Here is a 16,407-nt window from a genome sequence, read left to right as displayed (position 1 = left end):
TGATTTCGACCGACACCGAGCACTCGAAAACGGTAGCCTGCGCCTCGGCGAATTTTCTGGGGCACCGCCAGGGATAAGTGGGCACCGAGCTACGTACTTCAGCATCCAGGGGCTTTTTCATCCGGTGCTAGCATGACCGAACAAAGATTCGCCAAAAAGCAACCGTCATTTTCAGCACACCCGCACAGAGCGGACAACCAGGGAAAGATCTGTTGCAGAATTTTACCACAGCAAAAAGAAATGGCTTGAAAGTGACGACGGGCGCTTTGGAAAAGTTTAAAATTCATCCCTAACTTCACAACCCGACCAAATAATTTGCGCATTTTTAAGCTTCCCGCTTTAAGAAGTACCAACGCGACGACATGATTTGATATAGAGGAGTCACCTAGCACTGGAAAAAAAAACACATTGGATCTAGAGTCCGGACTCTTAAAAATATCGACAAGAAAAAGTATTCTTGATTCAATCAGAATCTAGCTTACATCAAGAACCAAGCCTCTTAATTTAAGCGGATTTCGTTTTGATTCAAGCAAAAATCCTATTGAATCAAGAGTATTTTTTCTTGTCAATTTTTTCTAGAGTCTGGACTCTAGATCCAATGTGTTTTTTTTTCCAGTGAGGTCTCACGATTTCACACAAAGCTAGAAATGACGGCTGTCATGTGACGCAGTTCCTCATATTGAAACCTACAACGAAAATACTTCACACGAAAAACATGTCCAGCAGGCATGTCCATATCATCCAAGAAATTGGGAAAATACCACAATGTTAGGGAATGATCCCTAACACTTTTTCCGTGTACCTACCGGACAAACTTTGAAAATCAGGAAACGGAAGTTGTTGGAATCATGGCGTTTGTTTTGTTGTTTGTTTTATTTATTGAAAACTTCGATACATGACAGTCATCATTATTAGTTTTGCGTGGAATTGTGAAACTGAAAATACCTAAATTATAATCCAAACTTATAGCCTATGGATCATTAAAGCTTTCTCATACGAATCAATGAAATATTCTCGAGAAAATTTCCCATTGCTGCCTTATAAATCTTCGTCGAAAATCCCGCTCCCCCCCCCCCCCCGGACTAATTATTTTATTTTCTCAACACGCGTCAATTTCTGTGCCACTGAATCCCGTTTTTGTCCTTGTTATTGCTCAGCCTCTACTTGTCGGCAGAGCAAGATATCTCGGCGGTACAAGATAATCATGGCAACGTATGTGACACATAAGGCCATTGTACCCGTCAGATTACCCCCAACCCCTCCCCCTTCCACCGTGGGCCACTCGTTAACGTCTTTCGAATCCCGATACCCGGCTCCGGCCGACAGGAGGATCACAGATTGACGCTAAGTAGGTGTAGGTCGTGGTTCTGAGTCTGCTTTTTCTCCGGTTTCGAAGAACCGCGGTCTCGCTCGCGGGTCGTCCCGCGTCGGAAAACCGAAAGTCTGGCGAATGCACGGTGCAACAAAGAAGAAAATGGCGACGGGGGGTCCGAGCCCGCGCCCCTTTCCCTCCGCCGTGACCTCGTGGCTCGGAGAAATTTTCCCAGAAATGCTGCCCTCCGCTACGTGTTTCCAGAATTCACAGTGCATCATCTGAGACGTCGGCAATTGTCTGTAGGACCATCATAGTAAGCCGTAATTATTGGCATTAATTTTAAAGCCTCTGGCGAATTGAATCTAGATTTTCAGAAGAGCTTAACAAGGATAATTAGAGGGGGGAAAAAAACCACTAACAAAGTGGCCCGAATTCCACCTATAATAGTTACCCGACCTGTGTCGTCAATTTCGTTCGTTCTCGATAACTATTGTTAGATTTGCATCAGCTGATTCAAATTTTGTAATTCTATCCATTTCGGTTTCCTAAAGAACTGTATAGATTTTTGGTTAAATCTCATTTACCGTTTACTTATAAACGGTAATTAACGTAAGCGCCCTACTTACGCTGTTTTCCACTAAACTGTTTTTTATGAAAGTTCCATTCTTTGGTTTCCTTGGTTACAAGAGTGTATACAGACTGAGTGTGATCATGACCTCAGAAAACTCTACAAGTCAAAACTGATCGGAAAGTATAATAATTTGATACCGTCCTTGCTTTTTTTTTGGAGGGGGGGGGGGGGGCTCTAACTTTACTCTCATACTTTTGTATGACCGGACAACCCCTCGGGAACAGATTACCTGGCCGACCAAGAGATGAGGATGAAGCTGGCTCTCTTCTCCTGAGGATGATTGAGAAGAAGAAGAAGAAGAAGAAGAATGAGAAGCAGAAGAAGAACTTTATTCTCGGAGTCATCAGTAAAGGCCTGATACTTCTTCGGAATTCCGGAACTGTCCGGAGACTCTCCCGATATACGTACTTTAATCTTTCTCCGGATTTTTTTAAGTCGAGTCGCCTTCGATTTTTCTGGCTTACCGTTCTCCCCGCCGCGAGGTGGGTTCCACCTCTGTTTCATACGAGCTCTTGGACAAAAATTGGAGATTCTTTATCTGAGGAGCCCACGCGCACGCTCGCGCCGCGAGCCGGCGCTTTATACGGGCCGAGCTGGCTCGGAACCCTTATAACCCAGTAATTTCCCGCAGATCGTAAAATAAACGTTTCCTGAGCTTCGTGCCGCCGCGGAGCAGGGACGCCGGGGAAAAACAGTTATGCGGCGGTCGCCTGAATCGCCAAGCGAAAGCATCCGAAGGTGATGTTGAATGAGCGATGAATGATGTGAAATGGGCATCTGATTAGTCATAAAGTGTGCGTGGTGGGCCCTGGGGCCCCCGGCTCCCTGCACCACCGTCGGGCCCACGGGGGACTCGGCGGCTCCGCTCGTTGCGATCCAGAACTCGATCCGCAAGTCGGGGCTCTACCTGAGCGAGTTTACCTCCAACCTCGGTGCCGCACCGGGCGCGAAATAGTGCCGTCTTTAACGTAACCACGCCAAGTCGCATTCTGAAAAAAATTTGCCTTAATATTCATAGAACCTACTGGATGAATGTTCCATGAACATTTGGCGGAGAATATACTTGCAAAATTATTCTGAGAACATTAGTTTTGAGTTCAACTTGTTCTAAATTTTCTCTTCGGAAAGTCGAGAGAAAATATTTTTTCAAATAATTGCCAAACTTGGTCCGTAACTTTGAATCTTTTTCGGTGAATATCTGACATTTCAGGGTTGTTTCTTGGTTGTAAAATCTTGCACAAAAAATTGTAATCCTTGTGATCCATCTGTTGTAAAACCTTGATTTAAATTCATTAATTACAATAAATTGGGTTGAACAATTACAGTTGTGAATCATGAAGACTGAATTACCTTAAATGTTGATCTCGTTCCTGATATCAGCAATGAAACTCGCTGACCTGAAACAGAGAAAAATACAGAGTTAAACATGAAATTTCTGCGTTTTGTATTTCAAGTAAGAGACCTGGAAATTTTGAAGGCTTAAACAAATCCTGAACTTTCAAATGTTCACTCCATCAATTTCAGCTCAGCTGAGGATTCACCTGCCGCTCTTTCTTTGGTTCACGGCAGATGTTGTTTCAGGTTCTATTGCCAGTCGACACTCCTAGACGTGCCCTGAGCCACACCCTGTAAATGGAGGTCTCTGTAACCCCGGGTCACAGCGGTTCCGATCTATTGGCCGCGCATACGCAAATGCCAGCACCACTTTTTAACTCCGCGCATGTTTTTCTAACGTCAGAAAAAAAAGTGCAAATTAACGACCGATCCATCGCTATGATTCGCAAAAAATAGCCCTCTTGCCAAGTAGTACAATGTTACGTACAGATTGTCAAATTGCCTATCTATGACGCTACTGGTAATTTTAGAAAGAGAAAGGATCTGTTAGCGTACGGATCCAATTCAATAATTGAAACCAAATCCTGGATAAAAGCCTCAAAATGACATCATGAATTTAATGTTTCGTGAAGAGAAAACGCTGTATTGGTGTTCGGATGTTGAAGCGGAATTTCTCGTCATGAAACACCAATGCTCTGGCAAACTTGTAAACTTCTCTCGTTGAAATCAACAGACAATTTTATTTGCAATCTAATCCACTATATCTAAAAATTCCAAAAAAAGTTGGTCATTATTTTTTTCAAAAATAATTATCCCACCCGCTGAAATTTGACTATGTCCAAGTGTTCATATGCCGTCTTTCCTTAACAACAGGCTCTTGTCTCATTTTGACAAGATTCCTATATAGAATGGCAACATGAACAAGGGTGTGAACCTTAACTGTTATTGCACGCTCCGTACCAGTTATCAACCCGCAGTCGCAATAAGGACTCAAGCAAGAAAGATCTATCTGCACAAAGTGCCGCATGTAGATAGATGGTTTATGCTCATACTCTCCGAAAGTCTCACCTCAGGGTGCAAGTGTTTGCCTCTGAATACGGAATGTGTGTAATTTCCTCTCATCCTCCGGGAAATGATTTCCTGCGAACCCGCTGATTTTAAAGGAGCCGGCGTAAGTGCTGATTGGGAAAATTGTCGACGCGGGATTATAGTTGCAAAGTGCGGGGAATGGCTCATGTTCACAGGCTATTTTATGTGCTACTCCATCCTTTTTAAGTCTCTTTTTAGATACCCACTGCTCGCTACAGTAAAGTACACCTATTACAATTGCCGCTGTGTGACTGGCTGACCGACAATATGCTTTCAGTCGAGAGGTGCCGTAACTACAATGCTTATTGGCGCCTTAACCCAGAACATCATCTCCACTTGTGTAAATATACGTATGCCTAAAACTCTAAACGTTCCCAACGTTCCCATTAAATCAGATTTGAAATGAAAGCAGGAATAGACTTAAGGCTTGGGCGCAAATAATTGAATTGCGTAGTTCGAACAAACGTCATCTCATTTTTATAATAATTGCCTCTGTGTCTGATTTCATTTTTAATGAAATTGATTTTTTTATTAAATTTGTTAGACATAGCTATAGACATAAGAGACACAGAGAAAAATGGAGCTATCATATCAGTGGAAGCGGGTGGTTGCAATGGACAAAGGTGGTGAGCAACAGGCTAACTTACGTCAACCCACGAGAGACCCCATAGTTGGTCCATCATTTTCTCCCTTAGTCAATAATAACCACCCGTTTCAACCAATATCTTTCTTTGGTCTTGTTTCCGTATAGTTTTTTGCTTATTAATTTCGACAATGAGCCCGCAGGTCAGATACCCAAGGTCTACGGCAAAGAAATACGAGTTTTCGATTGGCTTTCGTTACCTAAACCAAAAATAGGTTCGGATGGATAGAATTTTTGGTTACGAGATTCGGAAACTCAGGTGTCCCAAGTTAACGAACATTTTGTCTCCATGCGGCAATGCCGCATTGCCGCAGTAGTTTTTCCCACAGCCCGATTGGATACCCCTTACGAAAGTCGAAAGTGCCTCTTGCATACGGGCGCAGAGTTTAAGTTAGCAGGACCCCTTTTTCTGTGTTTATAGGTTAGTGCGTCTGCATTGTCTGCGCCGAGTTTTATCGTCGTAGCTGCCTTTAATCTCGGGTTATGACTCTCAGGTCCGAGGTGGCGCGTCATTGTCTTGTTCTTGTTTATCGAGCCGATCGCAACCTGCGTTTGCGCAGATCTAACCTCTTCCAGGAAAGTTGTTTACACAGCGAAAGCATACTCCCGAGTCGATCGCCTCGATGCAGGCTCTTCCCGTTAACTGCATCTGCACTTTTCTTTTTTTTTTTGATGGTTGTAACAGGGTTGCCACAGTCGGAGAAACGCGGAAATATCGGGGAATTTTAAGAAGTCTGGGAAAACCTGGAAATGTCAGGGGAAATGACGAAAATGTTTGGGAAAATGTCCAAATAACCTTCATTTACTTTCTTCTAACTATGTCTTTTTTAACAATCTGGCATTTGTTCATTTGTTAGGGAATTTCACCGAAATGTGTCAGGGAAGTACGGAAATGTCAGGAGATTTAATTTTCCAAATTCTGTGGTAACCCCGTTGTACATTCTTACAGCTTCTCAACATATCCATCCAGGTCCAGGTAACCCGAAGGAGATCCTCCTGGGCCTGCGTAAAAGGAAAGGGCTCGTGCACAAAATCAATTAAAGCACTGTGGAAACTTCTTTTCAGCAAAAGAAGTTTTGATTCGATCAATTTGTAGCACGATTCGCATCATATAATGGATTTTTGCATTAACTTCCCGAGGTGAATTCAGAACTGCGGGCTGATTGTTGAAATTGATAGGCAAAGATGGAGAAAGAAGAGAAAAGGGTTAGGGAGGGATCCTATCGGTGGAAGCGGTCGGTTGCAATAGACAAAGTATGTAAGTAATAGACTAACTAAGAAGGGCAACTTACGAGAGACCCTATAGTTGGTCCATCATTTACCCCCTTAGTTCGTTAGGAACACTCATTTCAACCAATAGGATCGCTCCATACTTCCTAAGTCTTCTTTATCTATCTCTTTGTCTATCAATTTCAACCATTAACCCGCTGAATCGTTGTATTTATTGACCGAGAAGTGGCGAACAAGACTCATCTATCTTTTTTCCTTATTTGCTGTTTTATTTGCAAAGTTGGCATAAGCAGAATTTCATTAACAATTTAAGATATCCAATCCGATTTCGGTTTACGCGAATCTACACTGGAAAAAAACCACATTGGATCTGGAGTCCAGACTCTTAAAAACATCGACAAGAAAAAGTACTCTTGATTGAATCAGAATCTAGCTTAAATCAAGAAGCAAGCCTCTTAATTTAAGCGGATTTCGTGTTGATTCAAGCAAAAATCCGATTGAATCAAGAGTATTTTTTCTTGTCAATGTTTTCAAGAGTCTTGACTCTAGATACAATGTGTTTTTTTTCCCAGTGTATTCAATTTTTAAACACTGCCCGCCCGTGAATTGCTGAAAGATACGCCGACCGATCGGAGTTATTCGAGCCCATTTCTCAATTCCGTGGGCACGAAGCAGACAATTTCTATTAATGATTCCGGCGTCGACGAGAACTACGCTAATCAGCTGTGATACCGCTAAAACGCGAGTTAAACAATGGGGTGAAGCGCTAACCGATGGCGAACGGTACTCGCAATGTATTGGCGCGGCTTTGCGAGCCGTGCGGGGGGAGGGGGGGGGTGTAGGAATTTGTAGATAGAACGGAAAAGGTGGACAAGGGAGAAGCCGGATGGGAGAAATGGTTGAGGTAGTGCACCGCACTGAGTGATTCAAGGTAAACAACATAACATAACCTGTGGCTTGTAGGTCAGTAAGTCGTCGGGCGCCGCGGAATCGGGTCCTGTTAGTCTGAGCCGGTCGGAGGATGCTGCGGCCATTGTCGTCTCCGATTATGACATCGGCGAGCCGATTAACTCAACGTTGCCTCTCCGATAGAGACATAATCGCTGCTAATCGGAGTGCTTCCTCTCCGCGTTTCGGGTCGCGCAGAATTAACCTGAGTCTGATAGAGTCAGATAGGGTCTTGTCCCTACGGGACGTTTCATGGGATTTGTCCCGGGGAAAAATCTCACTCGCGAATTTGGGAAAAATATTGAGGTCGTTAAATACTAATTAGAGTCCTTGTGAAGTTCTGAGAGCGACTCAGAGAGAGGAGGAAGAAATTTTGTTGTTTTGTTTAACGAAGAAAAAGCCCAGAAGTTTCATTCTTGCGATTCGAACTTGGGATAAATTTTAAGGAACGTCTCGTGGAGTCAAAGTCTAGAAGTATCAGATAAGAACGGAAAGGGGAGCTGAAGAAAAGGAGGAAGAATATAGAGAAGAAAAAGAATAAGAGCTGAATGCTAAGGAGGAGAATGGAGAAAAATAAGATAAGGAGAATCGAAAATAATTTTTTCCTGGTTTCTTCGCCTCTGCTTCCGTTCCTCTCTGATTTATACCTATGTTAAACTCATTTTTCGTTTTCTTTTCTTCCATCCTCCTCCTCTTTTCCTCCTTTTTCTTCATCATCCTCCTCTCCTTTCTCTTCTTTTTTGTATGAGAAAAAATTAGGCATTGAATATATCCAACCAAGATGCATTTTCACGGAGACTTAAACGCTAGGTTAAGAAAAACAACCGAAAATATCTCAGGGAAAATGAAGCAGCGGTGTGGCCTGGCCAGCTTGTTTTGGCCAAGGCAAGGTCTTCCTCCTCTCCCTTCTCTGCTTTTCCTTTCTCCTCTTCCTCGTTGTCCCCCAATTTTCAATGCGTCCCTTTCTAAAACATGCCAGGAATCGTAAGCTATTGCACGCACGTGCTTTGTCAAAATACTCCTGTATGTAGGTATTACCCTATCGCTTAGCTGCATCCATTTATTACAGGAAGCCTCCGGCCAGAAAGGTTCGAGTCAGATTAAGAGAAAAGTTGCGCAATTCTGATAATTTCAGGAACCGTTCAACGTGCTCAGTTATGACTCTCACTTTCAATGTGGAGTAAGCATGAAAGTACTTGTGTTTTTAATTCAGTGTGAGTGCTTCTTAATAGCTAACGAGTATATTTTTTCCTTGTTTCAGGTGAGCTTAACAATGATATACGTGCGTCTACTACTTGGAGTATTGCTCACGTCGTAAGAACTTGAAATTATTTTTACTTTATAAAACCAACTCAGGAGGAAAACCAATTTTTTGGGGAAAAGCAATAGGAATTGGGAAATTTAAATTTCTATACTTTGATGTCTGAAACAGAAAATGAAAAATGGGGGTAGAGGAAAAAACGGCAATCTCGGCACGTGCGGGGCTACCTATCCAAGCCGAGGCAGCGTTCTGCCGTGTTAAGGAAGAACCCCGTATGAACCTTAAAGCGTTGCCAAATTTCCTTTGATAAAACGCGAATTTCCTAGTAAAATTATGAATATTTTCCTCCCAATTTTTTAGATAATTTTGTTCGTAATTTCACCTGAAGATTCTGAAAATTTAAAGGAAAAATATCCATAACTTTCCTGAAAAATAAACATTTTATCGAAGGAAATTTGGCAACACTCGAATGTTCATACGGCGTTTTCCCCTAGCACGGCAGCGTAGCTGGTTGTGGTCGTAAAGATGACGCGGCTGATGACAGGCTCCGATCAAGGATTCATCCAGTCCAAACTCGAGGCCCGGTGGATGTCGGACGGTAAAATTAGATTTAAACATCGATTGAGCCGGCGTTTACGCGCTGATAAAGGGACTTCGCCGGAGCCCGACAGCTCAATTCAGAAATTTATGGACTGGATCATAACGCGCTTCGAGAACAAGTCCGTTTTCGTGTCCAGGCAGCGGGAGCCCCCTGGGCCCTCGGCACACAGTGGAATAATCTATTGGTTGAGCTCGGACACCAGACGGAAACTTAAAAATCTTATATCTTAGACAATACAAAACGTACACTGTAATAAAACAAAAATTCACACAAACTCAGTATCAGTAAACAACATATTCTTGAGTCTATCAGATTGTTGAGAAAATTGTTCTGAGTATATTTTTCAGCGGTTGAGAAACTTCCTGCTTGCTCAGAAATCACGGCATGGATTCGTAAAGGAATAAGTCAGCATCTGAGTGAAATTTTTATTTCACGAATATTCGGCGTGGATTCTGACAGGAAACAGTCAGCGCGTGAGTCAAGTTACCATTTTAACGGCAAACCATCTTGGTCCCAAATTTATGGCAGCTCGGATTCAGGATGTAGAACATTTTAAAATTCACCCAGTGCCAAATTTATTTTTAACAGTGTACGTCGTTTGAAAGTGTTTCTTACGATTTCTCTCGTAAAACCTCCTTGTCATTTCCTCTCATCCAAAAAGCGAACGAGATCTCTTTTAAATACTCTATAGTTCTCTCTCTAATTTTTTGAATTGATTGGAGGAATACGTGAGAAAGATGTATGAACGCGGTTTGCCTTCAATGTTGTAAGTAAGCAATGTCAGCGGTTTGGGAACGGTAATAGTTGCTAGCAGCGGTTTCGTCACATTCACCAGATTTTATCGTCGCACTGGCAGATTCATATTATTCAACTGGCAATACTTACCATTCATTCTGACCAAATCGCCCTCAATATTCCAGTGAGGCAATGTGAGTGGCTTAGGAGCAGTTTTGTATCGTTCATTCGTCAAGCACAGAATTTTGTGGACTATAAATCTACGTACACTATTTCTTCCTAATTTTGACTTTGGTGCCCTTAAAACTTAAAACGTCACAAAATGAACATGAAAGTTCACTGTATTATTCTAACTTTTCATGATGAATTGGACGTATTTCTGCCAAACGGAACTATGTGCATTCAGATATGAGTCCTGAAACCCACAAGAATATATGCATAACAGGGCTCATGTGATGATGCACATAGTTCCGTTTGGCAGAAATACGTCCAATTTTCCAACCTCTCCCTTCGGCTCGCTCCATTGTGCGGCAGCGCGCGTGCTGCCTTGTCGTCATCGCCTACTCAAAACCTCCGCTGAAAACTCCGAGAATAATGCTGCACTACTAAGAACAATCGACGTATTAGCCTCCAGATACTGTCCAATTTTCATTGATAATATATTTTCCTAGAAACTTGTAAACATTATTCTTCGAGGATTTCAGAAAATCACAGTTTGATCTGAAGCACACAATGAGGGAAAGTAACCAAAGTTACGTGTCCATACGGGAAGCATTAGCACACAAGTCAACAGAAAATTTTGGTTCATTTCACTTGATTTATTTTTTATCAGTTTCATTTACGAAAGCTTTTGGTTAAAATACTCAAAACCCGAAAGATCTAGGGCCAGTCGTCTGCACTATAGTGGAGATGAAGAGTCAGGTCTAAACATCGATTCTGGAGCAATCGCGATTCTTGCTTTTAGAATTTCGCCGTGGATCCGTTCTGTCTACAGCGTTACAATGTCTTCGCTGATGAAGATTGAAAAGACTGGGTCCTCACCGTCATTTTTGATGAGTTTGATTCAGTGACGAAGCGTGAATGATCGATTATCGATGTTTCCCCATTTGAAGCTATGGTAAAGAATCGACTATTAAGGAACCCCCAGTTTTTCGATCCTTTTCCATAGGTTTATACGGCAGATCAATCGATATATCGCAAAGCACGCCACGCCACTGGTTTGGTTCCATCGAAGCGCCCAGCATTAGAGACGACCAGGCTCTTCACTTCAGGAGAGGATCCGTCTCTTGGCTGATGTAAAGACGTAACCGCACTTCGAAAGACACCCTATCGGTCGTTCAAGTCCACGTCCGGAAGACTCACGGAGGAACGGAGTTAGGTCCGCGGATCGGATTTTGATTTATGGCGCGACAGCCGAAAATTGAAATCTGCGGGACATGACCATAAAGCACGTGACACTACTCGATCAATAACGGCGGCCCGAAACAATGGGAGCCCATCAAACCTAAATACCTCCGTCGGAGAAGACAAACTGGAAATTAATGTGTCTGGGCGATGGCGATGCGATGCGCGCCCAGGATCACGTCCGCGAACCAATTAGCTAAGCACCGTTCGTGCTAATGCCCACCGCTCCAACTGTTACAAATGACCGCTAAGCTTGACCAGCCGCGCCTTGCCGCGCCCCCCGGGAAAGTCGAGTTCGCTACGCGCGTATTTCGGGAAACCTCCGATGGCTTCCCGAAAATGTGGCAATGCCAGTCATGCTCCTGACTGCACTCCGTCCGCGACAGACCATAGTTACTCGCTTGACCGCGCCGCGCCGCCGCCGAGAGCTCACCCAACTGCTCCGAGTGACGTCACGCGGTAGGTGAAAGAACTTTCTGCTCTTCCTCCTTTCGGCAACAGTCGCCGGGCAGTCAAGACCAGAGACAAGAGACTGGCCTCTCGGCGACAGGTGGAAACTTCCACTTTCGGGGATTCAATACTTCCTCATGGACAATGGAGATGTTGCATTTGTGAGGAATTTTCGATTTGACTGTTGATTCTTGTGTAAAAGTTCGCGAGAAACACGATGGTGCCACTGGTTTTCACTGAAATCAACTCTCAAGCTCAAAAAAAGCTCTCAAGTTGAGGATAAAATGGAGGAGATATCCCACGCTATCCTGATGAGAGTCCACCTCTACACCAAGACAAACTCTCCATGCAAAGATAGGGAGCAAATATATTAGCAGGGCTGCCACTTTATTTGGGGACTCTAAGACGTAAGACACGGCAACCCTGCTAATGTATTTGCTCCCTATTTTTGCATGGAGAGTTTGTCTTGATGTAGGACTCTCAGGATAGCGTGGGATATCCCCTCCATTTTGGCCTCAACTTGAGAGCTTTTTTTTGAGCTTGGGAGTTGATTTCAGAGAAAATCAGTGGCACCATCGTGTTTCTCGCGAACTTCTACATTAGAATCAATTGTCAACTCGCAAATCCCTCACACATGCAACATCTCTATTATATGGTAGCAACGGTCATCTTATACCCACCAGGTGGATGATGAGCTCCGGGTGATGTAATTAGCCAAACAAGTTTACCAAAGTTCGGTATGTTTGCCAACCGAAGTACCCAACTCGTTGTTCAACATTACTTGATCAGTAAGTCGACAGTTTAATGTTGCAGTCCCGAAAGTGAAAGCTTTCACCATTGCCAAGGTACAAATAGGGGTGTCTTGTCTCTAGACAATAGTCGTCGGGCGGTTAAGACTTCCTCCTGTGCGGCGCCGGCGTATGCCATGTGAGACGAAACCAAAAATTGAAAAATCGAACATGTGATTATCAAGATGATGTACGGGTGTCTGCCGCTAGGAAAAATCACGGATGGACGGAAGCATATTCTCGTACGGATCTTTGGGATGAGAAAGTCTCAACACAAACAATACGGAAGACCACATCGGATTTGTAGAATCGTTCTCGAAATGTGCAGCCTTATGAAGAGTGTCGCAAAAAACTCGCTTAATATAGCTTTGGGGATTTCGTAAATTAATCTTACATACATTGGTGTTTGATGTCTGTTTACAACTCCTTTCTCGCTTGATCGTCCAGCCATTTGAGACGGATTCAATACTTAAAACTTGCCTCCACCAGTAAATTTTTCTCTGTATGTAGATAAACATGTTTTCAATTCCTTTATTCTTAATACAATGTTAAGTTCGCAAGGGACAAGTACTTCCGGACTTTTTCATTATCATCATCATAAAGAATGTAGGATATTTGTCCCTGTGTATTTCCTCAGTTTTCTCCCCCAAAACAGCTCCAAATCGGTAAGAATTCCTCTGTAACCAGCGGAATACAGTCACGAAACTTCTGGGAAAAAGTAGAGTTCTCTAGTGCTGTCCACTTTGTCCGAATCGTTCGCGGCTAACGACCAATTACACGCTCCGATCTGTCCGGGTGAGTTTCCTAGCCACCTCCAAAAAAAGAGCCCTCTTTTTTCGACACCGGATGCTCTCAAGTCTCCTGGGTGTCAAGCCGCTCTTCATTTTATTGTTGTAGCGATTATCTCTTATTTTCCCTCGACAACAGGATTACGCCTTCGGTCAGTAGCTCCCGATTTTGTCGGGAGTCGAGCCAGGTCTCTGAATTAAGTCATCAACGTGTCGCGCAATATCCTCCGGATTTTGTGGCTTTCGCTCCGTTGTCGCTTCTATCGGAAATCGAAAAATCCTCCGAATTTAACGCGTTTGTTCAGGGGAAAAGTTGAGCATTTTCCGGATAGCCTGACAACGGGTTCCGGTTTTTGAGTGATTTCTTTCTTTGAAAGAACATTATGATGCCGGGGCAAATGACCCCTCCATCTGACCGGAGAGTTCGTGGTGATTATTATTCGTAGCTCGGAATGAATTTTTGTTGGTTAAACAGAATGGTATAAACTATTTGCCCTAAGAGGTTTTAAAGTCTGAAAACTCAAAAGTCCTGAATTCACGCTTAAATCTTAACCTGTCTTTAATTTTTTTATATTTTTCATCGTTAAAAAAAAAAAAAAAAAAAAAAAAACTTTTTCACTTTTTTAATTTTGTACAGAAGGTCTCAATAAGAATGTATCAGGTCAGCTCAAGCTTATTATCGAAAAATAATCCAATCGGCTCAAGTTACTTAATCCAGGTTTTAAATTTATTTGTTCATGGTAAAGTAAGAGTGAAGAACGAACGAGATCTAATTGTTTTCGTCAGTGGTGAACACTCTATTTTTCTATGTAAATTTTTAGATTCATCCAAGGGAAAGGCATTACTATCGTATTGAAGGAGTAATTCGATTATTTTATTTAATTTATACTGCGGATCCATAGTTCTCCATTCACCTACCTACCTGTGTGTTAAACGACCACTCCAGAATTCTTTTTGTGAACCTCACTGTTGGTTCCTTTAAGCATGCCAGTCAGTTTTCTCTGGCAGTTCTATGTACAGTTAAATTCGGATATACCTAGATTCTGAAAAAAGTAATCCAGTTCTTGCACTTAACTGATTACCTTTCATACATTTTTAAGAACTTGTAATTGAAGTGCTGGGTGCAGAAAGAGCATTTGTCGGTTGCGGTGTCACAGAATCTTTGCTAATAAATATCCGTATAATTAAAGCAAATTTATGGAAATCGTTGAAACTTTTACAAAATTCTCTCAATGATTTTACAATGCTGAAAACAAAAAATTTCAGAAAGTTCACTCAATAGTTACCTCTCTATATATAAATTAGCAGAGGAGATTCTGAAACACCGCAACCAAGAAATGCCCTTTCTGCATCCGACGCCTCAATTGTTCCGGAACAATTTTGCATTTTATAGAAAGAGAAGAAAATGGAGGCAAGTTCATGACTTATGGGAGTGTAAGACGAAAGCAACGGAGAAGGAGTTGACCGTGGCGTATACAGCGACGGCGGCGACCGGTTCAAGAACCCATCCGGTGCGGTGGCCGATGTCAATCAGTGACATCACCGGTGCAACGACTCACGTCGGATCGCGCACCGAACATCGGTAGCTGTTACTTGTGGCATCAAATCGATTGCCGATAAACACGTCAAACCGCGGCCACAATAGCCCAACAAAGACCATCCGTTCCCGACTGTGACGTCAGCATGACACCGCGGAAAGCTCGGGTTTTTTCGGGGCTCTCCCCCGGTCCCGTGTTGTCGGCTTGCAAGTTCAACTCCTGTCAGTTAACTCTTCTTCTTCTCCTCCTTCTTCGATATCCTATCAGATATTTTTTGCGTTAGATTTTCTTATTCTGCTTCGTTCATACTTTACATTGAATTTTATTTTTGGCTATTTTTACTATTTAATTCTGCCCCTCCATTGAAGTAGAATAGTCCGATAAAAATAATATCAACAGGATAGAAAGATTACAGGACAATTAACGTATGCGCTGTTTTAGATCTGGTTTATGCGGAATATTCTACCAACAGAGAAGAACAATTAAGGAAGTTTTCAAGAAATTACGTTGACTGATTTTCTAAAGTAAAAATGAAGTATGACAAGAAGTTTACATCGCCGCAAACGGAGTACGTATTTCGCATTTTGGCCATCGATACGCCGTTCCTTGTCGATCGCGATTTTCTCTCTACAGTTGTTCGAAATACGTAAATTACACCACGAGCTGGCATTCATATTGGATCTTGCGTGGATATGGGAGAGCGATGAACTCGAGCTGACAGCTTGGATTTGGGTAAAATGTAAGGGTATTAGGCGAAATGAGTCGGCGAACATTCGCGAGACGCGGTGGACCTAACATGATTCGCCAAAACTGACACTGCTTGGTGGCATTTAACGCTCGGATGATACCAACAATATCAATAGAGTAACAATGGATTTCGATCGGGCCCAGATAATCCTGCCGCAGGCGTGGATTTCGTGGTATTTAATCTCAAGGAAGCAAGTATATCCACTCCAGTTACGTGAAAATGCGATACTTGCGATACTACGAGTTGTCTTCGTTCATTTTACCTGTGTTTCCTGGTGCAATAGGTTCTATCCAGGGGCAGCTTTTGAGAAGGAAAGCTGGATTTCGTCGCTTCTCTAACGTAAAGGCGTTATGTGGATTTCCTTATGAGCCCCAGGGAGCATGGATTCGCATGTAAAATACTGCCATGCGAAGGAAAAACGCCGTATGAACATTCGAGAGTTGCCAAATTTCCTTCAGTAAAATGTTTATTTTTTAGGAAAGATATGAATATCTTTCCTTAAAATTTTCAGAGACTATAAGTGAAATTGCGAACAAAATTATCCGAAAAATTGGAAGGAAAATATTCATAAGTTTACCAGGAAATTCGTGTTTTATCAAAGGAAATTTGTCAACGCCTGAAGGTTCATACGGCGTTCTTCCTTAGCACGGCAGAATAGGACTCACGTGGAAATCGAGCTACGTCCTTACGTAAGAGAGGTGACGAGTTAACTAAGGTGCCCAAGCCCATCTTACGGATTACTTACAATTAATTAAAGTTGTTTCAAATAAAAAGGGCCACTGCATCCATCTTTGACGTCTTAGTGCACTATACGTTTCGTTTGATCCATCTTAATCATGAGCATTAACTTGAGATAAATATGTTTGTATTTATTTCCACACGTTTTTACTGCGTATAAATGGC

General features: G+C 42.6%; 2 protein-coding genes across 2 annotated transcripts in view; one reads left to right on the top strand and one right to left on the bottom strand.

Moving 5' to 3' along the window:
- Positions 1-16,407, top strand: part of Atg16 (Autophagy-related 16) — a 359,788-nt gene that overhangs the window by 132,504 nt on the left and 210,877 nt on the right. The window lies entirely within an intron of this gene.
- Positions 1-16,407, bottom strand: part of neo (ZP and PAN domain-containing protein neyo) — a 230,852-nt gene that overhangs the window by 124,976 nt on the left and 89,469 nt on the right. Inside the window, exon 3 of the mRNA XM_019047803.2 lies at positions 3,297-3,343. The gene's annotated coding sequence lies outside the window, so the exon portion shown is untranslated. The remainder of the gene's footprint in view (positions 1-3,296; positions 3,344-16,407) is intronic.

Source organism: Bemisia tabaci, chromosome 1, assembly GCF_918797505.1.
Source record: "Bemisia tabaci chromosome 1, PGI_BMITA_v3".
NCBI lineage: Eukaryota > Metazoa > Arthropoda > Insecta > Hemiptera > Aleyrodidae > Bemisia > Bemisia tabaci.
The sequence above is the reverse complement of the archived record's forward strand: the minus strand, read 5'-3'. Positions and strand labels throughout refer to the sequence as shown.